The sequence below is a fragment of the Mustela nigripes genome, chromosome 2 (assembly GCF_022355385.1).
Source record: "Mustela nigripes isolate SB6536 chromosome 2, MUSNIG.SB6536, whole genome shotgun sequence".
Lineage (NCBI taxonomy): Eukaryota > Metazoa > Chordata > Mammalia > Carnivora > Mustelidae > Mustela > Mustela nigripes.
This window is the reverse complement of record NC_081558.1, coordinates 149,418,230-149,432,430: the sequence shown is the minus strand read 5'-3', so window position 1 is coordinate 149,432,430 and position 14,201 is coordinate 149,418,230.

Below are 14,201 nucleotides of genomic sequence, written 5' to 3'. Positions count from 1 at the left end.
TCACACATCAAGATCTAAAGTTTGAAGATCAGACAAGGAGGAGAAAGGGCAAAGCTCAGAAGGAAAAGGTTCATACGAGGCTAGAGGAACAGAACTGATGAGAAAGCAAGTCTCATGGAAGTCTTCAGAAGATGAGGCTCTGGAAAACTGAAGTCAAGGGGACAAATTATCTTCTTTCTCTGTGAGGACTCTGGGAAAACTATCAGCCTGTCATTCTTGCCTCCAATCCAGCCTGGACAAGCTAAGGCAGCAATGTTTGGAGAATTAAGATACAGACATCTCAGAATAGCTTCAGAGAGCCTGACCACTCCACTAGTCTGTGGAAATGCAGCAAAGTGTTTTGGAACCCTGGGGTCCCAAGGAGATTTGGGGTCAACTGAATGAGGAGAACAGCAATGTGAGGAGAACGGACAATGTGACAGTGGCGCATGGTTCATGAACATTCTAACTTTGACTTTACAATCTCTGGGCAAGGCATTTGGTCTCTATGAGCCTCAGTTCCCTTATTTGTATCTATGTCACAGAGCTAGTATGAGAATTACACAAGCTAGTACACTCAAGCTCTTAGGACAATGCCCTTTCACATGGTATGTGTTCAATAAAAACGAGTTATGAAAAACATCAGCTGCAAACACTAGCCCTAACTCCAGGTGAAACCAGCTTCACTCCCCTCACAGAACAGGACCCCAGTCACTAAAAGGCAAAAGACATGGCAGGAGATATGGCAAATGGCCAGATAAGGTGAGATCCTGTAACCAGGGCCAACAAGGATGAAATGAAATTTCTAGAGATAACTCATGAAACATGCCCCAGATTTACAACAACCAGATAAGGAAAAGATGGATAGCAAAGAATAATTACCTAAAATATATTATTTTCAATTGAGTGAGATGGAGAAAATTAACCTAACAAATGAAATATTTTCTACCATCAAGACACTTGCAAAAAGGTAGAGTAATATGGGACCAGATATAAAAATTAAAGGAAGTTCCTTTTTATATACAGTTGACCATAGGAGTACATTAAATCCTGTCATATCATTCTCTGGCCTTATTTTTTAAGGAAATGAATTTAATTTTATGCACATTTGATGTATGTTCATCAATCTACTGTCCTATACCTGTCTTTGGAAGTGTTAAGGACCACAAGCATTCACTGATCAGTAATTTCTCTGGCAATGCCAGTAATTTTTAAAATTAATTTTATATACTTTCCTGATTCTACACAGAACAAAATTTAAAATTTAAACAAGGTATAAAGAAGAAAACTTATCCCACCAACCAAAATTAACTGTAGTTAACATTGTAAGCATTTCCTTCACTCTTTCATTTATGGATAAATTTTTAAAATTAGTCATACAATATCTAAAATTTTACATTTTATAAATGAGCATTATAGCATGTAAACTTTCTTAATTACCTAGAAGTAAAATTTATTAGGAATTCATTTTAATATCTATATAATATTCCATCATGTGAGTAAAGTATGTGTTAAACTTTCTCCTTATTGTTGGACATTTAAACTTTTCCAGTTTTTCATTATGATTAATAATGCTATAATGAACTCCTTTTACCTAAATCAATTAACAGGTCATATTCTGAATTTCTAGAATTGAAACTACTACATCTTAAAAACTGATGATATAAACTTCATATAGTTGACATTCTTATTTCCAAATTATTTCCCAAAATTGTTTCTAAATTTCTGTTTCTTCAAGCAATATATGAGAGTGCTCTTGTCAACTAGTCAGTGATGAATCCTTCCTTTAAATAAGCTCCTTGTTTCATTGGTGTTTTCTTTCAGTCATCCATCCATTAATTCATTCATTCAACAAAAACTCAGTGAATGCCTGCCTGTGCTAAGCACAGTTTTAAGTGCTGAGTGATAGTCGTAAACAAAGTCCCTGCTCTCACAGAGGAGTAGGTTGTAAATTATGTCAGAAATGCAGCCAGCACCAGATGGCCTGGGGCCCTCTGTGCCATACTATGTAAGGACTTTGAATTTCATTTCATATGTAATGGAAAGCCATAAAGAAAGTTCAGACAGAGCAATGACATGATCATGTTAACGTGTTTGTTTGTTTGTTTTTTAAGATTTCATTTACTTATTTGACAAAGATCACAAATAGGCAGAGAGGCAGGCAGAGAGAGAGAGAGGGAAGCAGGCTCCCTGCTGAGCAGAAATCCCAATGTGGGCCTGGATCCCAGGACCCTGAGATCATGACCTGAGCCAAAGGCAGAGGCTTAACCCACTGAGCCACCCAGGTGCCCCTTGTGCTTACAAGTTTAAAGGAGCATTCTGACTTTTGGTGATGGAAAGAAATAAGGAGGTAAGGGAGACATCCATTATACTAAATTCCTATGCTTCTAGGCCAGGAAATTGGTCAAGAGTGGCTAGGACAGGGGAGGGAGGGTGCAAGTGGTGAGATGTGGACTCTAGATTATTATTTGTAAACTTTTTAAAAATATAATTGTGTTTATCAGTCTCTTATTATTTTGTTTGAAATATATTGCTAGTTGTCATTTAACTTTCAAATTTGTATATCATTTTTAACATGCAATTTTTAACATTTCTATATATCAAATCAGTTATTTTCATCCTCTCTTGCCCTGATATTTTCTTTTTTTATGGTTAATGGGTTTATGAAACATGATATTAAAACTCTAATTTTTTTCTGTCACATTTTTGTCTAAGGTCTAAAGAGGTTGTGACAAAAACAAATATGTGGCAAGTACTCCCACATTCCCAAGAACCTCAGCAGCACTAGCAAAAGTATGACAAACACCAAAGCATGGCCCTTAGCCAACACATAGAAAGAGTCTTAAAAGAACTGACAATGAAAAAGACAAGGAAGTGTGGTTTTTTAGAGAGAGTAGTTGGTGCAGGTCCCACACCTACCCAGAGGACAAAAGTTGGGAACTCTTCCTCTTCATCTGAAGCCCAGTTGGGGGTTTCTAGGGAGCCATCCTGGGAGCATGGTATGTGGCTCCTTGGCATTTGGGGACTCAGAGGACTAGGATGACTCAAGCCACTTGTCAGTAGTCTCTGGAAACAGATTAGCCAAAGTGACCCATGGAAGCAAAGGCTGCATTTGAAAAGCAGTAGTAGATCAAAATTGCTTATTTCTCGGGGCGCAGAATTGGACAGGCACGGTGGTACAGAGTTGTTATTTAATAGGGACCTTCTACAGTGACCAACTCTCTTGATTTGTCCAGGACTATCCCAACTTTAGTGTTGAAAGTCTTACTTCCTGGGAAACCCCTCAGTCCCAAGTAAACCAGGATGGTTGGTCACCTTGCATCGTAACAAAGAAGTCATGAGAAAAGAGGGGAAAAGGCTAAGGTAGGAGGTAAAAATTAGCCCATGAGACACTCTGCAGTGGGAGGGGCCCAGCAGGGGACTCTTAAAAGTAGCATCCAGAAAACCCTTATATGACAAAGAGTCAGTTTTAAACATCTATGACAGCAAGGGGGAGCAGGGTCAGAGTACCTCAATGCCTGTCAGAATTTTCTGCTCCTCACCACTCTTACTTTTACAAATGATTGTGACCTGAGAAACTTATCTAAAAATGGTTGGATAAATGATGGGACTTACATGCCCAAGACAGTACCCAGGTACATGGGGGGAAAAGTGCTGATGTGGAAGGTTCACAAGAATGGCAGTGAAAAAGCATGAAACTGACTGATGTTGCCTCTCCTCTTTCAACGTTAGTCACAGTGTAATTCGGAGAGATGAAGTCTCACTGGTTTTTTACCCAGAAGCCAGTTATCATAGAGTGTATTTGTCAAAGTCTATCTTTTTCTCTAGGTATATATGTTAAACTCTGTTCAGGGATATCTTTGATTCTTTGTTGATTCTTTAAAAATATGGTATTTCTATAATTTTGTATTGTGAAATATAATTACTGTATTTCAGTTACTGAAGTTTTATAATTGTAATCACATGTTTACTCTTCAAGTTACCCTTCAGAAAAACTCAAAAATTCTCAATACTTAGCACATTAGGATTTTAATTGAGATTATATTAAAATACATTAACCTGGGAAGCCCTGACATTTTAAAAAGTGCAATCTTTCTAGACCATTTGGGTTTGAATAATGGCTTTGCCACTTGTAAGCTCTGTGGCCATGGACAAGCTAAGAACCTTCTAGAACTCAGTTTCTTCATTTATAAAATGAGACTAAAAATCATACTTACTTCAGATAGTTGTAGTGTGGTTTTAAAATGAGTTAATAAATTAAAAACACTTAGAAAAGTGTCTAACATGGAGCACATGCTGTGTGTTGACTATTACATTATTATTATCATCCAGAGACATGGTATGTATGGTTGCTTTATACAGGGTCAACTTAACTAAGCTGGACCTATGCTTCTTACACTTTCCTCCCCTATATGGTTCTGGTTAGTGTTGGCCATGGAAGAAATACAAACAACATTTGAAGGGAAGAAATGAAACACCAGCTGGGCCTACAGCTCTTCCAGTTAATGCTGCACTTCCTTCTTCAGCTCTCTGAATCTGGGTCAAGTTCATGCGTCAGGCTCACCCTGGGGAAGGGTGCCAGCTTGTCCTGCAGGTCACCCCCACCACTGAGGCTGGAGGTGATGAGAGAAAAACACAAATCCCAATCTTTTCCTGTCCTTCCTCCCTTTTAAGACCATCTTTCCTTATCATTTGCCAACTCTGCAAGCACAAGGCCAGTGCCAGATGCAAAAATAACTGCCTTACATTGATTTCTCAACTGGTTCCCATCGTGGGATGGTCTAACTCTTTAACAAACACTTTACTCTCCATCACTAATGGATTTGCTTCACTGATAGAACCCTGACTAAAACAATTCCTCTCCATTTGTTCAATTTGTTTTTGGTACCTGACAGTAAAACGTTGTAGTTTTCATTATGTATGTTTTGTACATTTCTTTCTTTCTTTCTTTTAAGATATTATTTATTTATTTGAGAGAAAGAGAGAGAAGGCATGAGAGGGAAGGAGTCCCAGGGAGAAGCAGACTCCCTGGCGAGCAGGGAGCCTGACGGGGGACTGGATCCGGGACTCCAGGATCATGACCTGAGCTGAAGACAGTTGCTTAACCAACGGAGCCACCCAGGCACCCCTGTTTTGTACATTTCTTAATATGCTCAATTCTTAGTTATTTTTCTTAGCTATTTTATGTCTTTTGTTGATATGGAGAATGGGATACTGTATTTTATTTACCATGTCTTCTACTAGGTAAACTTAGAGAAATTACTGATTTTTGTATATTTTATACTGTATCTGGACACTGTAGCAAACTCCCTTATCAGTTCTAGAAGTTTTTTCAGGTACTCTGTACACCATTTAGGAAAGGAGAAATTACTGGAAACACAATATTGAACCTCTTTCCTCTTCTTAGGCATGTCTCAGCATTTCCTTTTTTGTTCTCCTCCCATTCTTTCTTTCTTTCACCCTGGCAAGAGGCAGATTTCCCTCCTTGGTTCTTTAGCAAATATTTCAAGCTTTTTTTCAGTTGTTCTTTGGAAATTAATGTTTGTGAAACTCTTCCATGATATGTCATTGCTAAGAAATAAAAAGAAAGCAACTGCCCTCCAGATTCCCAATTTCTCCCAATTTTACCCCAGCCTTTGGGATGGGTTATCCAGTTCACTCCACATAATAAAGCTCTTAGTGTTTCTTTTCAGCCAGTGATAATCAGATCAAATTGCAGGCTGGAAATGTAAATGGCCCAGAATCTGAATGAACTCACCACTGCTGAAATATCAGCCCCATAGAAAACTGGGTCTGCTTCACTGTGAAAATCCAGAACTGAGCTAAAAAAAGCCAAGAAGGCTGAAAAGGAGGACAAAGATTAAATAAGCAAATCATAAACACTTAAGAAAAAGAATAATTTTCCTCAGTCCATGAGCCTATTAAATATTCAGTTCTTAAGGACCAAAACATAACATGATTGCTTACATAAAAAGGACTATTCTTCATCCACAGCTCTTCTTAGCTGAATCACTGGTATTTAATACCCAACACAAATCATACTATAAAATGTTGTTAAGTTTTTTTTTTTTTTTAAGAATAAATGCTTTTGCTGAATGAAAATACTGTTCTTCCTCTAAAATAGATGGAAGCAAAAAGCTTTCTGTTCACTGGGACCATGAGTTAATTCGTGCCAACCACTTCTTATTTTATGGGCTGCAGGCTAAGTGATCATTTTTCTTTTATATTTTTAAATTTTTGAAAAAACATCAAATGAATATATTTTGTGATATATGAAAATTATATGAAGTTCAAATTTCAATGTTGAAAACGGGCATATTAATTTTTTTTAAATTTATTTGAACAAAAAGAATCTGTTGTAATCAGTTATTGGCGAATCAGAAGTTATTATCAGAGCTCCAATGACAAGGAGCTCAGGGAGAGAAAAAGAGGGGAAGAAAAGGGGGGCAGTGGAGTGCTTGGGTGGCTCAGTGGGTTAAGCATCTGCCTTTGGCTCAGGGACATGGGATTGAGCCCTCCGTCAGGCTCTCTGCCCAGAGGGGAGTCTGCCTCTGCTCCTGCCCCTACCCCCTCTCTTGCTCTCTCTCAAATAAATAAATAAAATCTTTTTTAAGAGGGAGAGAGAAAAGGGGGAAGCAAAGTAAGGAAATTACTGATTGATTATAACTTAAACCCTAGTTGGCTATTTGTGATTGGTTATCTTGAAGTGTCAGTTTCATAAATCTGAATCATTTGTAGGATTAAGTTTTAGTTTACTTATGTAGGCCACCATGGCAATAGAGCTAACTCAACCTAACGGCCTCTTTCTTTATTTATAAATAAATAAATTTTATTGGAAAACAGACTTGATTACACATTGTCTAGAGCTAGTTTCATATTACAACCTGAATAGAGTTGTTCACAGAAACAGTCTGCTGACCCCGAGGTAGGCAGTTTCAACAACTTGGCACTATTAATATTTTAGACTACTCCCTATCCACCCTTCACAAAAATATCTCCAGATTAAGAACCACTGCTGCAGATGATGAAAACAGAACTTTGTAATCTTCACAAGGCTTTAAGGGCAATTCAGGTTGTTTAAAGCTAAGAAAGGGTAAGGGAAGGGAAAGAAAAAGGAAAATATTGCAAATACCATTTGTAATGTAAAGACTACCATGCAAAAAGTATATGATAGTATCAAAAAGTACAACTCAGGGGGAGGAGTCAAGATGGTGGAGAAGTAGGAGGCTGAGACGACATCAGGTAGCAGGAGATCAGCTAGATAGCTTATCAAACCATTGTGAACACCTACAAATCCAACAGGAAATCAAAGAGAAGAAGAGCAACAATTCTAGAAACAGAAAATTGATCACTTTCTGAAGGTAGGGCCAGCAGAAAAGTGAATCCAAAGCGACAGGAAGATAGACCGCGGGGGGAGGGGCCGGCTCCCAGTGAGCGGCAGAGCAACGGAGCACAAAATCAGGACTTTTTAAAAGTCTGCTCCATGGAAGGACATCGCACCAGAGGCTAAACTGAGGTGAAGCTCATCTGGGGTCAGTGTAGCCACATGTCCCATGGGGTCACAGAAGGACCAGTGATGTCACAGAGCTCACAGGTATTAGAGCGGGGAAGCTGGCTACAGCGACAAAGCCAAGGAGTGAGCTCTCAGCTCAGAGTTACCTTGAATCGGGCACAGTCTGGGTGAGCTCGGAGCACGGCCAGAGACCAGGGAGCCAGTGATTGGGGGTTTTTCCCCAAGCATGAGGCTGGAGGCCAGGGAGATGGGAGCAACCAAGTGCTTTTCTCCAAGCACCAGTGATTGAGCGCTTTTCTCCAAGCCAGCCAGAGGCCAGGGAGATGGGAGTGATTAAGCGCTTTTCTCTGAGGGCGCACTGAGGAGTGGGGTCCCTGGACTCTCGGTTCCTCCAGCCCAGAGACTGGGAGGCTGCCATTTTCATTCCCGTGCTCTGGAACTCTACGGAAAGCATTCAGGGAACAAAAGGTCCTGAAAGCAAACCCAAGCAGATTACTTAGCCTGGCCCCTGAGAAGGCGGGGCAATTCTGCTTCTGGCAAAGACAATTGAGAATCACTACAACAGGCTCCTCCCCCAGAAGATCAACAAGAAATCCAGCCAAGACTAACTTCACTTACCAAGGAGAACAGCGGAATTCCAGAGGAGGAGAAAGTAAAGCAAGGCATTCATGGCTTTCTGTCCATGATTCTTTAGTCTTGCAGTTAACTTTTTTTTTCTTCAACTAATTTTTTTAACTTTTACCCTTTCCTCTTTTAAAGTTTTTTTTTTTAAACTGGTTTATCTTAACAATACTTTACAAAAAAAAATAATAATCTTTTTTTTACCTTCATTACTATAGTCAAATTTTATCCTCTATTGTATCTAACTATATATTTTTTTATACATAGAGGGTTTTTTCTTCTAAAAAAATTTGGGGTACAACTACTCCTAATAGATCAAAATATACCCTATTTCTATCTCCAGGTTTGTTCTAGTCTCCACCCTGAGCAAATTCTCTCCACTTTCTTTTTCTTTTTTCTCCCAACCAACCTGCTTTATCAACTCATTTTTTAGAAATTAAAAAAAAAAATTCTCATCTTTATAGGCTTATTCCATCTCTTCACTGTGCCTACCCTTATGTATGTATTTCATCCTCTAAAATTTTGGGAGGTAGTTCCTACTAAGAGACCAAAATACTCCCAAAATTAAGTGAGTGACCTTGTTCTAGTCGCCAGTCTAATATATATATTTTTTTTCTTTTAAAATATTTTTTCTTAATTTGTTTTCTTTTCTTTTCTTTTCTTTTTTTTTCCTTTTTTTTTTTTTAACTTCTTTTTTATCCCCTTTCTCCCGCCCACGATTTGGGGTCTCTTCTGATTTGGTTAAAGCACATTTTCCAGGGGTCTTTGCCACCCTTTTAACATTTTATTTGTTCCTTTATACATTCCTATCTGGGCAAAATGACAAGGCGGAAAAACTCACCACACAAAAAAAGAACAAGAGGCAATACCTAAGGCGAGGGACCTAATCAATACGGCATTGGTAATATAACAGATCTAGAGTTCAGAATGACGATTCTCAAGGTTCTAGCTGGGCTCGAAAAAGGCATGGAAGATATTAGAGAAACCGTCTCTGGAGAGATAAAAGCCCTTTCTGGAGAAATAAAAGAACTAAAATCTAACCAAGTTGAAATAGAAAAAGCTATTAATGAGGTGTAATAAAAAATGGAAGCTCTTACTGCTATGATAAATGAGGCAGAAGAAAGAATTAGTGACATGGAAGACCAAATGACAGAGAATAAAGCAGCTGAGCAAAAGACAAACAAATACTGGACCATGAGGAGAGAATTTGAGAGATAAGTGACACCATAAGAAGACACAACATTAGAATAACAGGAATTCCAGAAGAAGAAGAAAGAGAAAGGGGAGCGGAAAGTATATTAGAGAGAATTATTGTAGAAAATTTCCCTAATATGTCAAAGGGAACAAATATCAAAATCCAGGAGATGCAAAGAACACCCCTCAAAATCAGTAAAAATAGGTCCACACCCTGTCACCTGATAGTAAAATTTACAGGTCTTAGAGACAAAGAGAAAATCCTGAAAGCAGCCTGAGTAAAGAAGTCTTTAACATACAAGGATAAAAACATGAGATTGGCAGGGGACTTATCTACAGAGTCCTGGCAGGCCAGAAAGAACTGGCATGATATATTCAGAGCACTAAATGAGAAAAACATGCAGCCAATAATACTCTATCCAGCTAGGCTATCATTGAAAATAGAAGGAGAGATAAAAAGCTTCCAGGACAAACAAAAACTGAAAGAATTTGCACACACCAAACCAGCTCTATAGGAAATATTGAAAGGGTCCTCTAAGCAAAGAGAGAGCCTAAAAGTAGTAGATCAGAAAGGAACAGAGACAATATACAGTAAGAGTCACCTTATAGGCAATACAATGGCACTAAATTCATATCTCTCAATAATTACTCATAATGTAAATGGGCTAAATGCCCCAATCAAAAGACACAGGGTATTAGAATGGATAAAAAAACAAAACCCATCAATATGCTGCCTCCAAGAAACTCATATTAGACCTGAAGACACCTCCAGATTTAAAGTGAGGGGGTGGAAAACAATTTACCATGCTAATGGACATCAGAAGGAAGCAGGGATGGCAATCCTTATATCAGATCAATTAGATTTTAAGCCAAAGACTATAATAAGAGATGAGGAAGGACACTATATCATACTCAAAGGGTCTGTCCAACAAGAAGACCTATCAATTTAAAATATCTATGCCCTTAACATGGGCGCAGCCAATTATATAAACCAATTAATCACAAAATCAAAGAAACACATCAACAATAATACAATAAAAGTAGGGGACTTTAAAACTCCCCTCACTGAAATGGACAGATCATTCAAGCAAAAGATCAACAAGGAAATAAAGGCCTTAAATGACACACTGAACCAGATAGACTTCACCAATATATTCAGAACATTTCATCCCAAAATAACAGAAGACACATTCTTCTCTAGTGCACATGGAACATTCTCCAGAATAGACCACATCCTGGGTCATAACTCAGGTCTCAACTGGTATCAAAAGATTGGGATCATTCCCTGCATATTTTCAGACCACAATGCTCTGAAGCTAGAACTCAATCACAAGAGGAAATTTGGAAAGAACCCAAATACATGGAGACTAAACAACATCCTTCCAAAAAATTAATGGGTCAACCATGAAATTAAAGAATTGAAAAAATTCATGGAAACAAACGATAATGAAAACACGATGGTTCAAAATCTGTGGGACACAGCAAAGGCAGTCCTGAGAGGAAAATATATAATGGTAAAAGCCTTTCTCAAGAAACAAGAAAGGTCTAGGGCGCCTCGGTGGCTCAGTGGGTTAAACCACTGCCTTTGGCTCGGGTCATGATCCCTGGGTCCTAGGATCGAGTCCCACATGGAGCTCTCTGCTCAGTGGGGGCCCTGCTTCCCTCTCTCTCTCTGCCTGCCTCTCTGTCTACTTGTGATCTCTGTCTGTCAAATAAAGAAATAAAATCTAAAAAAAAAAAAGAAGAAGAAGAAGAAGAAAGGTCTCAGGTACACAACCTAACCCTACACCTAAAGGAGCTGGAGAGAGAACAAGAAAGAAACCCTAAACCCAGCAGGAGAAGAGAAATCATAAAGATCAGAGCAGAAATCAATGAAATAGAAACCAAAAAAACAATAGAACAAATCAATGAAACTAGGAGCTGGTTCTTTGAAAAAATTAATAAGATTGATAAACCCCTGGCCAGACTTATCAAAAAGAAAAGAGAAAAGACCCAAATAAATGAAACCATGAATGAAAGAGGAGAGATCACAACCAACACCAAAGAAATACAAACAATTATAAGAACATACTATGAGCAACTCTATGCCAACAAATTCGACAATCTGGAAGAAATGGATACATTTCTAGAGACATATAAACTACCACAAATGAACCAGGAAGAAATAGAAAACCTGAACAGACCCATAACCAATAAAGCAATTGAAGCAGTCATCAAAAATCTCCAAACAAACAAAAGCCCAGGGCCAGACAGCTTCCCAGGGGAATTCTACCAAACATTTAAAGAAGAATTAATTCCTATTCTCCTGAAACTGTCCCAAAAAATAGAAATGGAAGGAAAACTTCCAAGGCCAGCATCACCTTGATCCCAGAACCAGACAAGGATCTCATCAAAAAAGAGAATTACAGACCAATATCCTTGATGAACGCAGATGCGAAAATTCTCACGAAAATCCTAGCCAATAGGATCCAACAGTACGTTAAAAGGATTATTCACCACGACCAAGTGAGATTTATGCCAGGGCTGTAAGTTTGGTTCAACATCCACAAATCAATCAATGTGATACAATACATTAATAAAAGAAAGAACAAGAACTATATGATACTCTCAATAGGTGCTGAAAAAGCATTTGACAAAGTGCAGCATCCCTTCCTGATTAAAACTCTTCAAGGTAGGGATAGAGGGCACATATCTCAATATTATCAAAGCCATCTATGAAAAACCCACTGCAAATATCATTCTCAATGGAGAAAAACAAAGATTTTCCGCTAAGTTCAGGAACATGGCAGGGATGTCCATTATCACCACTGCTATTCAACATAGTACTAGAAGTCCTAGCCTCAGCAATCAGACAACAAAACTAAATTAAAGGCATGCAAATCAGCAAAAAAGTCAAACTATCACTCTTCGCAGATGATATGATACTATGTGTGGAAAACCCGAAAGACTCCACTGCAAATCTGTTAGAACTTGTACAGGAATTCAGTAAAGTGTCAGGATATAAAACCAATGCACAGAAATCAGTTGCATTTCTTTACATCAACAACAAGACAGAAGAAAGAGAAATTAAGGAGTCAATCCCATTTACAATTGCACCCAAAATCATAAGATACCTAGGAATAAACCTAACCAAAGAGGCAAAGAATCTGTACTCAGAAAATATAAAATACTCATGAAAGAAATTGAGGAAGACACAAAGAAATGGAAAAATGTTCCATGCTCCTGGATTGGAAGAATAAATATTGTGAAAATGTCTATGATACCTAAAGCAATCTACACATTTAATGCAATCTCTATCAAAATACCATCCAGTTTTTTCAAATAAATAGAACAAATAATTCTAAAATTTATATGGAATCAGAAAAGACTTCGAATAGCCAGAGGAATATTGAAGAAGAAAGCCAAAGTTGGTGGCATCACAATTCCAGACTTCAAGCTCTATTACAAAGGTGTCATCATCAAGACAGTATGGTACTGGCACAAAAACAGACACATAGATCAATGGAACAGAATAGAGAGCCCAGAAATAGACCCTCAACTCTATGGTCAACTAATCTTCGACAAAGCAGGAAGGAATGTCCAGTGGAAAAAAGACAGCCTCTTTAACAAATGGTGCTGGGAAAATTGGACAGCCACATACATAAAAATGAAACTGGACCACTTTCTTACACCACACATGAAAATAGACTCACAATGGATGAAAGACCTCAATGTGAGAAAGGAATCCATCAAAATCCTTGAGGAGAACACAGGCAACAACCTTTTTGATCTCAGCCACAGCAACTTCTTCCTAGGAACATCGCCAAAGACAAGGGAAGCAAGGGCATAAATGAACTATTGGGATTTCATCAAGATCAAAAGCTTTTGCACAGCAAAGGAAACAGTTAACAAAACCAAAAGACAACTGACAGAATGGGAGAAGATATTTGCAAAGGACATATCAGATAAAGGGCTAGTATCCAAAATCTATAAAGAGCTTAACAAGCTCAACACCCAAAGAACATATAATCCAATCAAGAAATGGGCAGAGGATATGAACAGACATTTCTGAAAAGAAGACATCCAGATCGCCAACAGACACATGAAAAAGTGCTCCACATCACTCGGCATCAGGGAAAAACAAATCAAAACCACAATGAGATACCACCTCACACCAGTCAGAAAAGCTAAAATTAACAAGTCAGGAAATGACAAATGCTGGCAAGGATGCAGGGAAAGGGTAACCCTCCTACATTGTTGGTGGGAATGCAAGCTGGTGCAACCACTCTGGAAAACAGTGTGGAGGTTCCTCAAAAAATTGAAAATAGAGCTACCCTATGACCCAGTGATTGCATTATTGGGTATATACCCTAAAGATGCAAACGTGGTGCTCCGAAGGGGCATGTGCCCCTGAATGTTTTTAGCAGCAATGTCCACAATAGCCAGACTATGGAAAGAACCTAGATATCCATCAACAGATGAATGGAGAAAGAGAGGTGGTATGTATATACAATGCAGTATGTATATACATATATGTATGTATATACAATACTATGCAGTCATCAAAAGAAATGAAATCTTGCCATTTGCGACAACATGGATGGAACTAGAAGGTATTATGCTTAGCGAAATAAGTCCCTCGGAGAAAGACAAGTATCATATGATCTCCCTGATATGAGGAAGTGGAGATGCAACAATGTCAAAAAACAGACTGAGGGTTGCTGGGGGGAGGGAGGTTGTGAGAGGGTGGTGGGGACATGGTGGTGGGGACATGGACATTGGGGAGTGTATGTGCTATGGTGAGTGCTGTGAAATGTGTAAACCTGGCAATTCACAGACCTGTACCCTTGGGGATAAAAATACATTATACGTTTATAAAAAAATTTTTAAATAAAAAAATAAAAGTAAAAGTAAA